We start from the raw sequence: 21127 nt of genomic DNA on the forward strand, positions 1-21127 counted from the left end.
AAAGACACATAGCATAGAAGTAAACACAATAATAAACAAACATTCGAAAATTTTATAACTGAATGTCTACGTCCCTTAAGCAGTTCGAAGCAGTACCACGGATCTTAGTATCACAAAACGCAGTCCAGTGGGTCAACCTGGAACTTTTCGTAATACACACTCTTCAGTCAGGTACTGTGTAGTTTGGAGAGTGATCGCACAGTCGCACGTAGTGGCTTCCTTAAACTCCTAACCATACAAGCAGGCACCACATCTTCAACAGCCTGATCCACAGCTGTCCATAGTTTCATGGGAAGATCAAATCCATTCACACATTTTGCAGGATCAGCAATGAGACGAGAATTTGCTGTAGGAAACTTCTACCATACCTCTGTCCAGTCTTCACACCCATTATACACACATCAAAAAAAGTTTTGCATCACCACCGTTCCCAGAACCCATGAAGATAGACATTGACTGTGGTTATTCTATCACAGACACAGTCCCTTTAACTGTTCAGAGATTTCACTAAACGTGCCAAAAGATGTGAACAACCAAGGATTAGAGGCGCCTATTAGACTGAGGGGATCCGACAGCCGATCAGTTCCAGTCATTCCACCAAGAAGGAGATAGACGGCTCGTCTGTAGTTCAATCACTCCTAGACAGTGGAACGGTTCGATCGAGTCCGCATTGTTACTTTGTGCCAGGAAGAGCTCTCAACAAGGGAAGTGTAAGGCGTCTCGGAGGGAACCAAAGCGATGTTGTCCCGACAAGACAGGAACTGTCGATGACATGCCTGGCTCAGGCCGCCCGAGGGCTACTACTGCAGTGGATGACCGCTACCTACGGATTATGGCTTGGAGGAACCCTGACAGGAGCGCTACCACGTTGAATAATGATTTCTGTGCAGCCACAGGAAGTCGTGTTACGACTCAAACGGTGCGTAATAGGCTGCATGATGCGCAGCTTCATTCCCGACGTCCACTGCGAGGTACATCTTTGCAACCACGACACCATGCAGCGCTTTATGGATAGGCCCAACAACATGCCGAATTGACCACTAAGAAATGGCATCACGTTCTCTTCATCGAAGAGTGTCACATATGCTTTCAACCAGACAATCGCCAGACACGTGTTTGGAGGTAACCCAGTCAGAGTGAACGCCTTAGACTCACTGTCCAGCGAGTGCAGCGAGATGGAAGTTCCCTGATGTTTTGGGGTGGCGTTATGTGGGGCCGACGTACGCCACTGGTGGTTATGGACGGCGCCACAACGGCTGTCCGATACGTGAATGCCGTCCTCCGACCGATAGTGCAACCATATCGGCAGAATATTGGCGAGACATTCGTCTTCATGGACGACAATACGCGCCACCATCGTGCACATCTTGTGAATGACTTATTTCAGGATAACGACATCGCTCAACTAGAGTGGCCAGCATGTTCTCCAGACATGAACCCTATCCAACATGCCTGGGATAGATTGAAAAGGGCTGTTTATGGATGACGTGACCCACCAACCACTCTGAGGGACCCATCCCGAATTGGAGTGAGACAATCAGGACCAAGAGCGCCTTGATGAACTTGTGGATAGTATGGCTCGACGAATAGTGGCATGCATCAATGCTACATGCTACTGGCTATTAGGGGTACCGGTGTGTACAGAAATCTGGACCACCACCTCTGAAGGTCTCGCTGTGGCACAACATGAAATGTGTGGTTTTCATGAGCAATGAAAAGGCCGGAAACGATTTTTCTGTACAGGTTCCGGAATTCTCGGAACCGAGGTAAAGCAAAACTTTTTTTGATGTGTGTATTCTCGTAAAACACGCATCTTGCGTTGTCCTGGATGGTTTCCTCGATTTACCGTAAGTCTGCTGTAAGGTATATTCTGTAGCTGGCTATACAGAAGTGAGTTTTGATAAGTAGTACACATTTAGAACTCTCTTACACCTGCTGCTTCGCGTGTAACTAATGGTGGTGGAATATTACGTAATACAGGCACCCGTGGAAGTGGTGCCCCTAATTATTCTCATTGCACGATTTATTTTTACATCAACTTTGCATGCATATGCACTGTACTGTGCCGTATAGTAAATCAAAGCCAATGTAGCACTACGAAGAGTATCTGCAGTTGCACCCTGTCCTGACACAGCTGGGTTTCTAATGTCATCAGTCGTCCGCACCTCGTGGTCGTGCGGTAGCGTTCTCTCTTCCCACGCCAGGGTTCCCGGGTTCGATTCCCGGCGGAGTCAGGGATTTTCTCTGCCTCGTGATGACTGGGTGTTGTGTGACGTCCATAGGTTAGTTAGGTGTAAGTAGTTCTAAGTTCTAGGGGACTGATGGCCATAGATGTTAAGTCCCATAGTGTTCAGAGCCATTTGAATGTCATCAGTTCTGGTGTTCACTTTTTTACTGTGTTTTTAAGTGGTTCCTAAAAGTAAGTTCCTTGTCCAAAATGACCCCGTACTGTTTTAGGTTTGGGTACGTTCCAGAGGAGCATTCTCCAATAAAACCTTTAATTTGCGATTTGTCTCACAGTTATGAAGTTGGTAATCACTTACTTCAGTTTTAGATGGGTTTGGCTTAAATTTCTAGATTCTGAAGTAATCACTTTTCATGTTTAAATGTGTGATCAAAGTTCTTTCATACTCTTCCAGATTTCTCACTTCCTAGGTCGCAGATAAATGGATGATTTTGCCATTAGTGTTTGAGACATCACCATAAAGTTTAAAAAGGGTTGGTCGTAGCATAAAACCGTGATATAGCCCATTCTTCAGCCTTCGCCATCTACTACGCGTTTTTTCTAAGGAATATTTAGAATCCATTAGATTAACTAGCATTTGCATTCTATAGTTTCTGGAAATTGAAGTAGCAAGCCACGGCGCCTTGCAGTATCAAATGCGGTCGTAAGATCAAGAAAATACTACCGCAGTCTTTAATGATTACTGGAAGCTGTTACGTCGCAGTCTGGCTAACTAGCGGTAGAGCTGTATATATTGACGTTATATAAAAAATCTATTTGAGCTTCGTTAAAATCCCACCAAGTGCGTATTATTTGTCTCGATCAGGTCCATCAATTACGTGCTCCCCGTCGTATTTAAACACAGCTACACGTAGGGATATATCAGTTCCTGTTCCGGTATTAATCATAGCTTCAGTACATACACAACACCAATATCTCCACTAAAATTTTTCAGTTTACTAGAGCCTAATAGTTCGTAACAGAGCGATAATTTGTAAATACGGCAAAGAGTACTTGTGCACGCCGAGTTCCTTGGACAATCAGTGTCATCACACAGATAATTATTTACTGAGTACGCATTATTGAGTGGATTGAAAGAAGTTATCAACGCAGTAATAATACTGAATGCTGGTTTATTGCACTATTTTCACATCCTAACATTGCCGTAAGGAAGTAGCTTTTGCTATCTGGGTGGAATTAATGACGTATACTTCAGTCCAAAATATTATGCAGGTTCCAGAGTACATTAACTGATTTTCTCACATTTCGGTTTCAAAGTTTAGTCTTTTTATCCGTCCATCATTAATAGTTTCTAACTTTGGGTAATGTCCAGTCTTTTCAATTTAAGACAATTTCGAATCTTTCTCTATCTGGATTCTACGTAATATCCTATTTGAAGTTACTGATTTGCACCTTACAAGTTCAGTGCGTCGTATCGCAAATCTTTAGCGTTCAAAAAAATGGCTCTGAGCACTATGGGACTCAACATCTTAGGTCATAAGTCCCCTAGAACTTAGAACTACTAAAACCTAACTAACCTAAGGACATCACACACACCCATGCCCGAGGCAGGATTCGAACCTGCGACCGTAGCAGCCTCGCGGTTCCGGACTTTAGCGCCAGAACCACACGGCCACCGCAGCCGGCCTTTAGCGTTCAAAAAACAATCTCGTTGCGCCCACGTATACGAGCACACGCGGAGGTACGACTTGCTCCGGCAAACTCTCGTAACAAAGTAACAATGCATGGCTCTTTCCTAGGCATTACGCACGATTCTCAAGGAGTACTCATGAGGAGTATTCCTTGAGATTGTTCGTCCTACTGCGTGATTTCTAGTTACGGTACTTTGCGATCTACTATGATCTTATTTTGAAAGTAATGGGATTCTATCTTTTATATTTCTTTCTTTTTCAAAACACTAAGCTACTTGGTACTGAATTTTTCTATCTACGTGCTACTATTCAAGCAACATTATTAGAAAAGGGACTTTGCTTTCTTTTTCTTTTTTTTCCATTTATAAAATTTGGAACTTGATTTTTGGGACTTTTGGGCTTTTTGGTACTATTTATATATTCTTCACTTTTCGTCCAAAGAAAGCGGCGTTACATAACCCCCCCTCCTCCTCCCGGACGATAATCAGCGCAATCCCCTTTGATTCTACGATGGGGTGCGATGACTGTCGGACTGTCATTGGTACTTCCTTATTGCATGGTACAAACTTCATTATAATACAATGGTATTTATCAATAATTTTAAACTATGGGCATTACACTATTGCAAGTCTAAGAATTTCACATCCTTAGAACTAATAATTTAATATTTCGTGATTAGTACTATGAAGGCCTAAGAAATTTGTCTGTTTAAGAATTTCACGTCTTCATTAATCCAATATTAAAGTGCTCACTAAATAATTCAAGTCTTAAATATTTCCATTTACGAATAATTAATTTATGAATGGCCTAGTTTCACTGCCATGTCTATGAATTTTATCGCTAAATCAATCACAGTATAGCATAACAATATTACGAAATATGTACAATCTTTACTTTTTGTTTCTTTTTCTGATGCGACGCTCGGAGAGTGTGGAGACAGTACGTCTGGGACGACGGTGTGCATACAGCGCTCAGCTCCCCATCGGGTCGTTTTGCTCGTAAGAGACTTGGACTAGACTGTGCAGGCTGGAATCACAGTCTGATCATCTGCTACCTCTGCTGCCTCTCGGATGACCAGGTAACAGGAAGCCCAGGCGACGTGTAATCTTCTCATCTGCTACCTCTTGAATAGGTTAGTAGCAGGACTGGGCGTCTTTGATCAATCTGTCGCCTCATGTTGGCGAGTGGCTGAAGTTGAGGTGTCTTGTTCGTTGCTAACTAATTGCTAATGTAGCCGATATTTGTTAGTCTCTGACGCGCCAATCTTGTGCAATTGTCGGCCTGACGTAGAAGCATCGAGCATTGTTGTTGAGTGCAGCTCTGATTCTTCTTCTTCCGTGAACGATTGTGTTAGAATTTGTTTTCTCAGTCAATCAGCTGCGTCTATTTCTTCTTTTGCTGTTGGTTATTTCGATGATTGCTTCAATGTAAAGTAATTGTATATTGACTGTATCGTTCTTGATCTGGACGAATTGTCATCGGATCTGTCTTTCTTCTAATCAGTTTCTTACAACATGACTACATTTTCTTCGTATGACGACTGTTGAGTTTAAAGTTGTGCTACCCAACATTTTCTCTGATGCCGACATCTTGCGGAGAAGGTTAGTCATCTGCGAGGACCGGTCAGTTATGTCTTCCCCGTTGGTGACATTTTTTTAAACATGACCAGCGGTAGATAGACAGGCTGCTCAAAGCCTCGGATTTGTCCATCGGCTGGTACTGCAAGGAGCCGGAAACAGAGATTTTCTTCTTCGATGGATGACCGCGAACGTGTGCGCCCCCCATAAGTTCTGCCTGCTTCATCGGTGGAGCTTGGCGCGAATTGAGGATGCTAATGGTCCACCGGAAAGCTGCTACTTTCATTCTCGTACAGTGGATATGAAACAAAGATCTCATTAGTATACCAGATTACATACGATACAAAACACTTATTATCTCCTGGTGGTTCACCCGCACAGTATTTATTCATGTGAATTTATCAAAGTATACTTTGCTTTTGGTTTTGTTAAATTTATAAATTCGCACAATACATGATCTCGATTCGGTTTTTACCAAGTTCAAATTCAAGAGAAGCGAATGCTTACAGTGACTTGTATTCAAAGTTCGCATATACCATTTTGACACACGAAATCACACAAAACACTTTTCACTTATCACTCTTGGTTAACCCCGTCCAAGTTTAACTATCTTTGAGTGAAACAGTTTAGTCAACTCTTGCGATCAAATCTCACCTATTCCTACCCTTACTTTGTGGTCAGGCAGTAACACGGAAATCATTGTACCATTATATCTCTACAAATAGGGTTACAAACAATCTCCGGTTACCAATAGTCAATTATGCATAAGTTTTGGTCTCCTCCTTATAAAATGGCTTACTCTTTAGTCTCTAGAGAAAGTGATTATTTAAACAGTTTGAAAGATTACCGTCAAACCTCTTTGCCTAGGGACGCCAGATGAAAGTTGATGTCGTCAAGCCCTGAATGAAAATTGCGCAACGGATAACTGGGGAGGGGAGCTTCTGTGTGATACTATGCAAGGGGCTGGAGGGCTCACACGCTGATGTGTGGGTCCCTGCATTCTATATCTTTTATTTTAAATGAATTCCTTTAACTTGACTCCTAAGTGATTTTTGGGGTATGTTAAAGATTGATGACTGTTGATTACCTATTTATTTTAAACATTATCACTCAACTTTACAGCGATTGCAGCAATTGTTCCAGTTTACAGATATTACAGTTTTACAACACATAGCTCGGGTATATTATATACTAATCTGCACTCACATTTCTACGGGCAAGACTGAATTGCGTTGGCCAAATGTATGCCACCAAAGTCTCCCAGTATTTTACAATGGACATCCAGTATGTGAGGAGGATAACGGGCAAACTGGGGACCAGATACACTAACTCAGGGGGTCACATTTCCGAAATTAAACGAGAACATTCATTTCCTTACATAATCCGAAGCTGTAAATAAAAAAATTAGTGCAATTATTCAATTATTATGCATAAGTTTTGGTGTTTTAGTGTATCTGGTCCCCAGTTTGCCCGTTATCCTTCTCACATACTGGATGTCCATTGTAAAATACTGGGAGACTTTGGTGGCATACATTTGGCCAACGCAACGCAATTCCATGCGTGAACATCGAGACAGACGCACTGAGGGCACGTGTGCTCACTTACCCGTCTTCTGTAATATGGCGGGCACCCTGAGGTCTTCCTGGGCCCCGGTGGAGGGGGTGGTCGAACCACTTGGCCGTGACCAACCTCTCCACCCCAAATCTTGTGACACTGGAACGTCTTTGACTTTTACCTGCCTGTGCTGTCTCTCTGATCCCCTACCCAGGAGTGAGGTTGGCACTACTATACTACAGAACTACTACCCAACTAAGATTTGGCCATGCCGTATGGAAAGGTGTGAGGAGGATTAGGAAAGTTCAAGTGCAGATTCACATTCACGTACAAGAAATGCTGAATACACGACACATATAAATACGTATTATGAAGCCTGACACATTTCTTTCCACCCGTCCACATGGCTTCTGTTGCACCCGCGGCCGGCCGCGTCGTGCAATGAAATTGGCTGCGGAGCCGCCTCCGTTTGTATTTCCCGGGGCGAGCGAGCAGCGAAACCTGCTGCTTATGGAGCGGAAACTACTGTACCGTTTCAAGTTTTGTAATACTCTGAAAGATTCTGAACTTGCATGCATAACTGAAAGTTCTATATCAACATCCTGTACAAACCTTAGTGTCATTTCATCTCCAAGAACGGAATAAACCTTTTTATCATTCTTACTCTAAACAAAATGCAACTCAGAAATACCTATCTTAATAATAAATATTCAAATTAAAATCCATTTTCACTAATAAAAACTATCCTTGGTATCATCTCTGTTGCAGCAGGCAAATATGATTCTAAACCTTTTCTCATTCTCATGCTAAGTATTTTAATTCTGTATCAAACGTAAAATGAAGAAAATGCATCTACCATCTATCAGAAAATGTCTTGTTGCACAAATCGTGAAGTTATTTTATGATTGAGCTTGAGTCTCTTGCTTTTCTTCTTTCCTAATGCTGCTGAGTACATGTATTCTCCACTAAATATGTAAAACAACAGTTTATAATACTGTTCAGAGTATAGTTTCTTAGTCTATATTAAAGTCTTAATATTTTTTTCAAGGGTTATCAGCATAGGTTATCTTAATTGCTAATATCACTGAAACTCTTCTTCTGACGAACAAGTCCATAGATAAATTACTTGCACACTAATATTCAGTTCTGTTTGTAGAACAGTACAACAACTTAAAATGGTACATATTTCTTTCCTTCAATAAACTTAAATCCACTGCTAAGAGCGCTTCAAATCTTGGTGACTATACATGCCTTTGTTCACACCCTTATGATTAGACAGAACATAACCTCCAGGATGAGGTATTTTCTTTATTCTGAAAGGACCTTCATATTTTAATTGCCACATTTTGTTTAACCTTTTCATGACATATGATTTCAGATGAGATTGAAAACTTCTCCCCATGAAAATGAAAGCCGTATATTTCCGAGACTCTTCGTCTAACTGCACCTTCTAATAGGAACTACGGAGGTCAATGGAGCTCAAATATTTTACGCCAAAGAATCGCTGTAGTAGTTCGTCTCCCTGGTCTCATTCTCGTTTAGACCAGGGTATCGAGTACGTTGTTTTGCAAAATGTTTCGAGAGGTCGCACACGCATAATAAATCCTTTAATGACACCAGTATTGTACTAAAAACTGGTGCATAATCAAATAGTAATTACGACAAAAAATGGCTCTGAGCACGATACGACTTAACTTCTGAGGTCATCAGTAGCCTAGAACTTAGAACTAATTAAACCTAACTAACCTAAGAACACCACACACATCTATGCCAGAGGCAGGATTAGAACCTGCGACCGTAGCGGTCGCTCGGTTCCAGACTGTAGCGCCTAGAACCGCACGTAATTTCGACAGTTCCAGTCTCTGTACACCTGGCAAATATTCGGATTCGGCTATTTTGTCCTCGATAACTTGCTCTAAATCTGAGTTGGAATCGACTACAGGCAAACTAATCGTGGCGGTTGACATTACATTATTATAATTACGTAACAACGGCAGATAGTATTTGTTGAGAATCCTTGTTTCCCTCAACAAAGACAATTCCACTATCCCGTTGACTGTATTTAAAATACATAACCCTTTCTGTGAGTCGATGACTGCCCGGTTTTCGACCAAATAATCCCATTGCCAAACGTATGGTACGGATAAATTTTTAACTACCAGGTAGGTGTACTTAAGTTTTTCCTCCTGTATGATTAATTCCGCCTGCACTTCATCTCTCCAGCTATTATCGCTTGTACTTACTCCTTGGATTCGGGTTAGTGCGATGTTGCCTCACTCATTAATTCATCTCTCATGTCCACTCCAGAATTATACCTAAATAAGTACACAGATTGATTACGTTGACCTCCATTAAGCCTACCAGCCACTCCCGCAAGTCTACGACTGGCTGTCCCTAGTTTGTTGAGTTCTCTGGTTCATGACGTGGCTCCTCGTAGACGTTTCGATTCTGTGGGTTGTACATTGTATTCCGAACATCATCTGCACCATGTCCTAATGGAATTGCCGCAGAAGTATTCTGACGCGAAAAGCTCGGTATATTGGTTTGGTTCATTTGGTTGTTCCAACGAGCATTTTTTGGGACCCAGTGATATTCCTCATCTCGATTTTATGCGCGTTATTCACATCCGGTGAAGCCGGTACTTGACTGTAAGCATTTTTACTGTTCTGATTGTTGTAATTTTGGTTGTGGAAATTTTGATTATTAAAATTCGGTCTACGGTGTAAATCTCTGCTATCCGATTTCCAACGATTGTTGTTGTATTACGGAGAATAATAATAATTATTATTACCATTGCCGTTCTCGTAATGTACATTTCTACCATTTAACTGACGGAGATCTTCCTGTATGATGCCTGTTGAATCAATTGTGGACAGAAATTGTTCAAAAACGTCATCGGATGCGTGAACAAGCATTTCACGAATGTTAATCTGAAGCCTCGTTTTAAGGATCTGAATAACTTCGCGATGCGATACAGGTTCGGTCCCATACCCAGTTTAATTAATGTACTTTTCAAAGTACGACCCTAAGATTCCCTTCTTTGGATTATAAAACTCGGGATTGTAAGCCTCCGTCCTTAAACGCACTTGATTGCTCGTGGGCCAGTACCTCGCCAGGAATAATTTTTCAAATTCGTCACATGTCCCACATGTTTCACTAACTTCGCTCGCCGAGAGCAATACCTCACCAACAATCTTTGAAACTATAAACTGAATTTAATCAAACTCGGTCCATACCTTTGGAAACATTATCTTAAAACTGTTGATGAATATTTTGGGATGAATTGTGTTCTTCTCCGACAAGAATATCGGGAACTGCCTACCTTTAAATATGCTGTTTTTAATTTTAATATATGACAAAGAAGTTTTCCGAGTGAACGACTCAGATTCAGGCAAACATCGATCATCACTGTCTGTTCCTACCGTTTTGTATTCGTAACGCCTTCTTTTCTCTGTACTAGTGTCACGATGTCGACTTCTAACAGAAAATTCCCGTACGTGTTGACTACGACCCTTTACACTATCATTCGCAACGCAGCCAAAACGAATTCTCCATATCCTTAGGTAATTCGTCGTGGGATTTCAGTGCAACCCAAATAGATCTTTTTTTGTATAACGTCAATATATACAGCTCTACCGCTAGTTAGCCAGACGGCGACGTTATATAAAAGGGACACCCAAAGACGCGGGGACCGAATAGGAAGTACGGACCCTCAGATTAGTAATATTGGAGTTCAGCGCAAGAAAGGCGAAGGCGCTACGTTTGCGCCACCAAATAATGACGCACAACTTCGAGTCGACGAGGGGCTGTTGCTGACAAAGCTGACTGCACATCCGCCGCCTCAACTCAGAAATAATCAGTAAAGTACTGAAAAACTCAGGTTAGTGAGCATTAGTCGAAAGTTTGTTTTCAGTAGTGTAGCATTGAAATCCTTGTACCACCATTATTGTGTACTTACGTATTATTGTGCACGACAATATAATCAATGTATGGAACTACTACTGGGAGTCAAGTATAATTTTTTCCGATGCACCACTGACTGTTTACTGTAACCCTCGCACCTTCACATAAATATTTTAACACACATATGGTGCTGCTATTACATACTAAAGGATCCATTCCGACTACTCCCCAAGCGAGTAACGCGACTATGATCAATCTGTCCTCTCATAGGATTCATTAATCATTTTTCCGCAGCACCACTCCCAGTTTACTGTAAGCCTCGCACCCTCACATTGTCGATATAACATACAAATAGCGTCGCTATTGAATACTAAAGGACCCATGCCGACATCTCCCCAAGCGGCTGCAGTCAACGAATGTTTCTTCTCCTGGAAGTCAACTATCTTTCTTCCGCTTGAACTAAGAAATTTGAACAGTAACCCATTTCCGATTTATTCTTTAGAGTTCACAAGACTATTTTCGGTTTCTTGAACTTATAGCGGCCTCCAGCATGTAGATTCTGCAACACTGCTTTCCTGATATCTCTTAAGTAGCTGCAGTCAGGAGTTCGTGTGCAGATCTGCAGCAGTATCGAGGTAGGTGGACAATTTACGTTGCAGAACCGCCGTCGATGTGCGAAAGAGCGCGTTACGTCGCAATTGGTGCTGGATCGGCCGGGAAAAACATTAGTAAAGTTCGCGGAGATAGGCGACTTTCTAGAAAAGCAATAGTGTTTGGATAATCGGAATGTGAAAAAGTGCTCACGAATAAGTAGGAACTGTGAAAGGACAAATATTATGAGTTAACTATCGCCACGTGGCTAGGAAGGAAGTGATAGCACATGAACTGTGACTGCGTTTGCTGTACTTGGTGGACGGATTTGCGGTTATATCTCGCCGATTGGAATAGCGGATAGCGGCGACTTCATGCAGACAACAAGCTACGAGAGACGACGCAACAACAGCGACGAAAGCAGTTGGAAGCGCTGACCGGAGTGGCGGCCTGTAAACTGGTATGACGGCCCGGAGCATGGTGGTCGGACCCACAGTTATAGCTAGCTGTGTCGGAGACATCAGAAGCGCAAAGTTAAAACTTTGTGTCAGAGTGCGCAGAAATTGAATAAAATGTTATGCAGGATTGGAGAGCCACACACTTTTTCATATTTATTTGTGTAATCATTTTCAGAAGAATTTGTGTATCAAATTGTAGCAGTAACTTGTTTGACTGATAGCAGTGAGATTTTGAAGAAAAGATTAATAGTCAATGTGCCACTTTGGTACTGCTTGATGGAAAGTTAGTTCACTTTTTGCTAAAAAGATTATCAGTAAATGTAAATATTGAAAAAAAACATTTACGCTGTGACATGAGAAAGTTGGTCCATTCAGAAAAAGTCATTGAAAGAAGGATTAAAAGAATTTTGAGATGTATTTTCATGCCTCGCGGGATTAGCCGAGCGGTCTAGGGCGCTGCAGTCATTGACTGTGCAGCTGGTCCCGGCGGAGGTTCGAGTCCTCCCTTGGGCATGGCTGTGTGTGTTTGTCCTTAGGATAATTTAGGTTAAGTAGTGTGTAAGCTTAGGGACTTATGACCTTAGCAGTTAAGTCCCATACGATTTCACACACATTTTAACATTTTTTGTATATTCATGTTAGGTTAAGAAGTAACAATTAAGGATGGAATCTGAAGCCCAGACCAAAACTGACTTAGCATATCCATTTGTTTACGTTTTCCCCAGTACTCTTCAAAGAAAGCTTGCTTAAATTCCTGTAACTTATTATATTTATCTGAGGCCAAGTTTCCCTAGATTCTTGCCTCTCCCATTAATTAGAAGTAACAAACCAGATCTTCTGCTTATCACTCCACACTTTAGGCAAGATATCCTCAAAGTCATTCAAAAATTCACGTGGATGTACACTTTTATTTGGATCAAACTTGAGAAACTGACGATGTGTGACATAAGCAATCTCAGTGGATTCTATTATTCCACTAGCAATAATGCTACCACTACTGTTAGTAACACACTGTTCTACTTTTGTTATTCGACAGTCATGCTTACACAGTTGCTCATTCACACTGTTACTTAATTGATTAAGATGGGTTTCCAAGCCAGTGACTTTATTTAATACCTGTGCCCCAAGTCTTTCACACTTATCTTTCCTTTCTTTCAATTCACATTCTGATGCTGCGTGATTTATTTCACCATAGTTTTCCATCCCTTGGATATGTTCACAGGCCTTGACTATGATTTAACATTAACTTTAAACTGTTGATGGCCATCAATAACTTGTTAGATCTGTGTTGTTAATTCAGTTTTTACTTTAACAGTAGATTGTGTACATTCCTGTTTAACCTGATTGATTTCAATTTTTACATTATTGTTAAGCGCTGCCATGTCGTGCATCCAAAATTCTCATAGATCTGAAATTTTTTTATCTCATTTAGATTCTATTTCAACACCCATATTACTCATTTTTGAATCTAACCAACTCATTTTTGTATCAACATCAGACCGCATTTTACTTATTTCAGATTCCATCTCATCACTTAACAACGTACCCATTTTTGTCATATTAGAATCTAAGCCACTCATTTTTGTCAATAGATTCATTAACATTCCTGCTAAACTATCTTTCGCCCCATCATTGACAGGTGCGCTGACACGATATAAAGATAGCACGAGACTCACAGCGACTTCCAAAGCAGGAATGAGTTGGACAACGAGTGCTAGCAAAGTGAAAGGTGTAAGTGTTCATAGGTAGACGCTCCCCAAAGCGATGTTGTTGTTAGTGTGCATGTGACGTACAAAGAGTAAAATGTTGTTACACAGACGCTCACCATAGCGACGTGTAAAGAAGAGAAAGCGATGATATAAAATATAAAGATTGTAGGTGTTGTTCCATTTTCAGCAATTAGTAATAATTCTGTGAATACTATATTTGTTTTTCTTTACATCGAATGATGGTGTAGTAGGTATGTTCAGAATTCGTTGATTTTACATCTGCCCTAGATATTAATGAATGATGTATATACATAAATAAGAATGTCATACATTAATACTTAAGAAAGTTTAATTGAATTCGAGATTGAAAGTATCGCATTAGTTAAGGTAAAAGCTTTATAGAAAAATTTGTAAGAAACAAAAAATTTTAAGAGGTTAAAATTTTTTAGTTCCTCTGGAGGTATGACGCGTCGCAGCTAGGGCGCGATCGCCAATTAAAGCTTTCTTGTACGAATGTATGCGGGCTCCAGTGTATGGAGTCAGAATCTTACACGATCTGCAACAGGCGAGCTGTGTCCTTTAGACGTGCGTCATGGCCATATGGCGTGACAGCAGCGTGTGAAAGTAGCGGAGAGGCGCTTACAGAGTAGTTACATTCTCTGGAAATATAAAAATTAATAAATGAACTAGAAATAGCCTGATGAACTTCATATTAGGTACATAAACTTCCGTTGTGTAAAAGAACAATCTATCAAAATCTGAAGTCAATAACTACCATAATTTGGAAGTTACAAAAAAAAGAAAGTAAGTTAAAAACATAATTATCCGACACACACGCATATATATATATATATATATATATATATATATATATATATATATATATGTGTGTGTGTGTGTGTGTGTGTGTGTGTGTGTGTGTGTGTGTGTGTGTGTGTGTATCTTAATAGATTACCAACTGTGACTATTAGAAATATGATAACACCTTCAGTGTTTAGATTCAGATTTGGAAAGTTCTCATTTTAGAAAACCGTTCGTAATTTCGCAGTAGTAATAACTTTAAGAATTTCAAGTAGATATTTATGTTTTGTGTTAGGGTGAGTGTGAAAGAGAGTACTTGTGTGAGTGTATGTGGGACATTCGCCAATATTAAATTTTCAGCTTGTATTTCTTTGTACGAACTTGCAAGTATTCCAGCTTATATCGTGGTAACGAATCCACCAGTGGTTCCCCTACTAGTGGATGACCGATGTCCATCATGTTTGAATGTGTAAGAGACAGCCAGAACGTTCGCGACTATATAGTTAAATTCCAGACGTAAAGTACAGCTCAAAATTTATTTCATTTTATTTGTTTAACACGAGAGTTTTGAGTTGCATATTTTAATGACGTCAATGAGCTGAGAGGAGTGGTTGGTTCTTGCTAGATTTTGGCGCGAGCCGCGCCCTGAAAATCAGCTCTGATTGGCCGCAATTCTTTACAGCCAATAAGGAGTGAGACGGTTTGCCACCTAACACATGAGATAGAGGGGCTTGTAGAGGCAGAGAGGGAAGTGGTGGACTAGCTTTCGAAAGAGCCGGTCATGCTGAAAGTGTCCGAACGCACAATGTGTAAAATGAACTGATATTGTGACTTCCGCGTTTCGGTACAGTGATAAGGGTAACTGGTATTTACCATTAACTATTTGTGAAAATTTAACAGTCGTTAGTTATTTTGTTCTGGAGAAGATCGCTTTGCAAACTATGAACTGAAAGCGTGGCGGTACTAAGTATTTTTTTTTTTTACTGAGTATTTATGAAGAGTAATATATTTATTTAAAGACAACCACTGAATGCTGAGTGCAAAAGTAAACAGCACTTTATGGACTACGTTACTCTCGTAAATGATTTCGGAATTGGAGAGGAGAAGTTCTGGCTGTTTGAGTGTGACGAGGACTGTGAGTAGGAACTTCAATGATTTGAAAACAAATGGGCTGATCATCTTGCTAAATAGCAATAAAAAAATCCTAATGCGAGTTTAAAAGGACCTTTGAACTAAGAAATTTGAACAGCAACACATTTCCGATTTATTCTTTAGAGTTCACAAGACTATTTTCAGTTTTTGTACTTACAGCGGCCTCCGACGTGTACTTATGAAATCTCAGTTTCTTCAGCACAGCTTTTCTCAGATCTCTTAAGTAGCTGTAGCCAGGAGTGACGTGTGCAGATCTGCAGCAGTATCGAGGTAGGTGATCAATTTATGTTGCAGAACCGCCGTCGATGTGCGAAACAGCACGTTACGTCACAGAATCAAGCTTTTTTTTTCAAGTTCACAACTGCCAGTTTACAATACCCCTCGCAACATCACATTGCCGGATTAACACAGAATTTGCATCGCTATTAAATACTAAATTATATATGCCGACTTCTCCCCAAGCGAGAATTATGTTACAGTCACCGAATGGATCTTCTCCTAAAAGGCAAGTATCGTTTGTCCAATGCTTTACTATTACTTTACTGTATCCCTCTCATCCTCACATTGACGATTTAACGCAGTAATTGCATCGCAATTAAAAACTAAACGATCCATGCCAACATATCCACACGCGAGTAACGCGGCTGCAGTCAACGTATGGATCATCCCTGGGAGTCTATTATTTCTATTCCGATGCACCACTGCTAGTTTACTGTACCCACCACACCCTCACATTGACGATTTAAAACCGAAATTCCGTCCCTATTAAATACTAAAGGATCCAAGATGACCTCCCCCAACAGAGTAACGCACACTCAGTGTACGGATCTTCTCCTGTGACTCATGTATTCTTTTTCCTGATGCACCACTACCAGCTTACTGTATTCCTCGCTCCCTCACATTGACGATTTAACTCAGTAATTTCATCGTTATTCAATATTAAAGAATCCGTGCTATTTCTCCCCAAGCGAAGAACGCAGCTATGGTCATTGTATGGAACTTCTCCAGAGAGTCAGGTACTTTTTTCCGACCACTGTCAGAATACCGTACCCTTCGAAGCCTCACATTTACGAAATAACATTGCAAATGCGTCACTCTTACATACTAAAGGATCCATTCCAAATTCTCCATACCGAAGAAATGCTGCTGCGTTCAACGTATGGATCTTTTCCTGGGAATCAAGTATCATTTTTCCGACACACCACTGCTAGCATACTGTATCCCTCGCACCCTCACATTGAAGATTTAACCCAGAAATTGCATCGCTATTAGATACTAAAGGCGCATGCAGACTACTCCCCAAGAGAGTAACGTGGGCCGGCCGCGGTGGTCTAGCGGTTCTGGCGCTGCAGTCCGGAACCGCGGGACTGCTACGGTCGCAGGTTCGAATCCTGCCTCGGGCATGCGTGTGTGTGATGTCCCTAGGTTAGTTAGCTTTAAGTAGTTCTAAGTTCTAGGGGACTTATGACCTAAGATGTTGAGTCCCATAGTGCTCAGAGCCATTTAGAGTAACGTGGCAAAAGTCGACGAATGTATATTCTCCTTAAAGTCAAGTGTCTCTTTTCCGATGCACAGCTGCTAGTTTACTGTGTCTATGGCACCCATATATTGACGATTAAACACAGAAATGGCATCGCTATTAAATATTAAAGGACCTAAGCCGGTTTCTCCCCAAGCGAGTAAAACGGCTACAAACGACAAATGTATCTCCTCCTGGGAGCCAAGTGCCTCTTTTCCAATGATCCACTGCCATTTTACTGCATCCCTCGCAAACTCACATTGACGATTTAACCCAGAACTGGCATCGTTATTAGATACTAAAGACGCATGCCGACTTCTCCCCAAGCGAGTAACGTGACAAAAGTCGACGGATGTATCTTCTCCGTGAAATCAGGTATCTCTTTTCCGATGCCCAACTGTTAGTTTACTGTGTCCCTCGCAACCTGACATTGACGATTTAACCCAGAAATTGCATCGCTAGTAAATACTAATGCATCTAAACCAAACTCTCTAAAAGTGAGTAACGCTGCTACAGTCGACGGATGTATCTCCTCCTGGTTTTAATGTGTCTCTTTTCCGATGCACCACTTCAGGTTCATTGTATACCTCGCACCTTCAAATAGACGATATATCCCAGAAATTGCATCGCAATATATTAGTAAAGGATCAATGCCGACTTCCCCCCAAGATAGTAACACTGCTAATATCGACGAATGTATCTTCTCCTGGAAGTCATGTCTCTCTTTTCCGATACCCCACAGTTTGTTTACTGTGTCCTTCACACACTGACATTGACGATTTAATCCAGAAATGGTATCCCTATGAACTACTAAAGAATCCACGCCGACATCTCCCCACGTTAGTAAAACCGCTACAATCGACGATTGAATCGTCTCCTGGAAGTAATGTGTCTCTTTTCCGATGCACAGCTGCTAGGTTACTGTGTCTATGGCACCAATATATTGCATCGCTAAAGATCTATGCCGACTTCTCCTCAAGCGAGTAACCCGGCTACAAACGACAAATGTATCTTCTCCTGGGAGTCAAGTGTCTCTTTTCCAATGAGCCATTGCCATATTACTGCAACCCACGCACACACACACATTACGATTTAACCCAGAAATGGCATCGCTATTAGATACGAAAGACGCATGCCGACTTCTCCCCAAGCGAGTAACGTGGCGAAACTCGATGAATGTATCTTCTCCTTGACATCAAGTGTCTCTTTTGCGATGCCCAACTGCTAGTTTACTGTGTCGTTCGCACCCTTAGATTGACGATTTAACCCATAAATTACATCGCTAGTAAATATTAAAGGGTCTTAGCCGATCTCTCCAAAAGCGAGTATCGATGCCAGAGTCGATGAATGTAGCTCCTCCTGGATTTAATGTGTCTATTATATACTAAAGACGCATGCCGACTACTCCCCAAGCGAGTAACGTGGCAAAAGTCGACGAATGTATCGTCTCCTTGAAGTCAAGTGTCTCTTCTCCGATGTGCAGATGTTAGTTTACTGTGCTAAAAGCACCCATATATTGACGATTAAACACAAAAATTGCGTAGCTATTAAACATTAAAGGACCTATGCCGACTTCTCCCCAAGCGAGTAACCCGGGTACAAACGACAAATGTATCGTCACGTGGGAGTCAAGCGTCGCTTTCACAATGATCCATTCATATTTTACTGCTCCCCTCACACCAACACATTGCCGATATAACCCAGAAATTGCATCGCTATTAGATACTAAAGACGCATGCAGACTTCTCCCCAAACGAGTAGCGTGGCAAAACTCGACGAATGTATCTTCTCTTTGCAATGAAGTGTCTTTTCCGATGCCCAACTGCTAGTTTACTGTGTCCCTCGCACCTTCACATTGACGATTTGACCCAGAAATTGCATCGCAAGTAAATATTAGGGGTCTACGCGGAACTGTCATAAAAATGTAGGTCCTCCTGCAATTAATGTGTCTCTTTTCCGATGCACCACTTCAGGTTTATTATATACCTCGCACCCTCACATTGGCTCAAATTCAAAGATATAGTAGCAACAGAAATTGAGAGATTGATACCTCATAAATTGGTAAGAGATGGAACTGATCCCCCATGGTACGCAAAACAGGTCCGAATGCTGTTGCAGAGGCAACGGAAAAAGCATGTGAAGTTCAGAAGAACGCGAAATCCCGAAGATTGGCTACAATTTACAGACGCGCGAAAATTGGCACGGACTTCAATGCGAGATGCCTTTAATAGGTTCCACAACGAAACATTGTCTCGAAATTTGGTAGAAAATCCGAAGAAATTCTGGTCGTATGTAAAGAACACAAGCGGCAAGACGCAGTCAATACCTTCGCTGCGCAGTGCCGATGGTACTGTTACCGACGACTGTGCCGCTAAAGCGGAGTTATTGAACGCAGTTTTCCGAAATTCCTTCACCAGGGAAGACGAATGGAATATTCCAGAATTTGAAACACGAACACCTGCTAGCATGAGTTTCTTAGAAGTAGATACCTTAGGGGTTGCGAAGCAAATTAAATCGCTTGATACGGGCAAGTCTTCAGGTCCAGATTGTATACCGGTAAGGTTCCTTTCAGATTACGCTGATACAATAGCTCCGTACTTAGCAATCATGTACAACTTCTCGCTCACCGATAGATCTGTACATTCAGACTGGAAAATTGCGCAGGTCGCACCAGTGTTTAAGAAAGGTATTAGGAGTAATCTATCGAACTACAGACCTATATCACTGACGTCGTTTTGCAGTAGGGTTTTGGAGCATATACTGTATTCAAACATTATGAATCACCTCGGGAACGATCTATTGATACGTAACCAGCATGGTTTCAGAAAACATCGTTCTCGTGCAACGCAGCTAGCTCTTTATTCGCACGAAGTAGTTGCCGCTATCGAAAGGGGATCTTAAGTTGATTCCGTATTTCTAGATTTCCGGAAAGCTTTTGACACCGTTCCTCACAAGCGACTTCTAATCAAGCTGCGGACCTATGAGGTATCGTCTCAGTTGTGCTACTGGATTCGTGATTTTCTGTCAGGAAGGTCCCAGTTCGTAGTAATAGACGGCAAATCCTGGAGTAAAACTGAACTGATATCAAGTGTTCCCCAGGGAAGCGTCCTGGGACCTCTGCTGTTCCAGATCTATATAAATGACCTGGGTGACAATCTGAGCAGTTCTCTTAGGTTGTTCGCAAATGATGCAGTAATTTACCGTCTAGTAAGGTCATCCGAAGACCAGTATCAGTTGCAAAGCGATTTAGAAAAAAATGCTGTATGGTGTGGCAGGTGGCAGTTGACGCTAAATAACGAAAAGTGTTAGGTGATCCACATGAGTTCCAAAAGAAATCCGATGGAATTCGGTTACTCGATAAATAGTACAATTCTCAAGGCTGTCAATTCAACTAAGTACCTGGGTGTTAAAATTACGAACAACTTCAGTTGGAATGACCACATAGATAATATTGTGGGGACGGCGAGCCAAAGGTTGCGTTTCATTGGCAGGACACTTAGAAGATGCAACAAGTCAACTAAAGAGACAGCTTACACTACACTCGTTCGTCTTCTGCTAGAATATTGCTGCACGGTGTGGGATCCTTACCAGGTGGGATTGAGGGAGGGCATCGAAAGGGTGCAAAAAAGACAGCTCGTTTTGTATTAACACGTAATAGGGGAGAGAGTGTGGCAGATATGATACGCGAGTTGAGATGGAAGTCATTAAAGCAAAGACGTTTTTCGTCGCGGCGAGATCTATTTACGAAATTTCAGTCGCCAACTTTTTCTTCTGAATGCGAAAATATTTTGTTGAGCCCAACCTACATAGGTAGGAATGATCATCAAAATAAAATAAGAGAAATCAGGGCTCGAACATAAAGGAGTAGGTGTTCGTTTTTCTAGCGCGCTGTTCGGGAATGGAATGGTATGATTGTGGTTCGATGAACCCTCTGCCAAGCACTTAAATGTGAATTGCAGAGTAATCTTGTAGATGTAGATGTAGAGT

The sequence above is a fragment of the Schistocerca piceifrons genome, chromosome 2 (assembly GCF_021461385.2).
Source record: "Schistocerca piceifrons isolate TAMUIC-IGC-003096 chromosome 2, iqSchPice1.1, whole genome shotgun sequence".
Lineage (NCBI taxonomy): Eukaryota > Metazoa > Arthropoda > Insecta > Orthoptera > Acrididae > Schistocerca > Schistocerca piceifrons.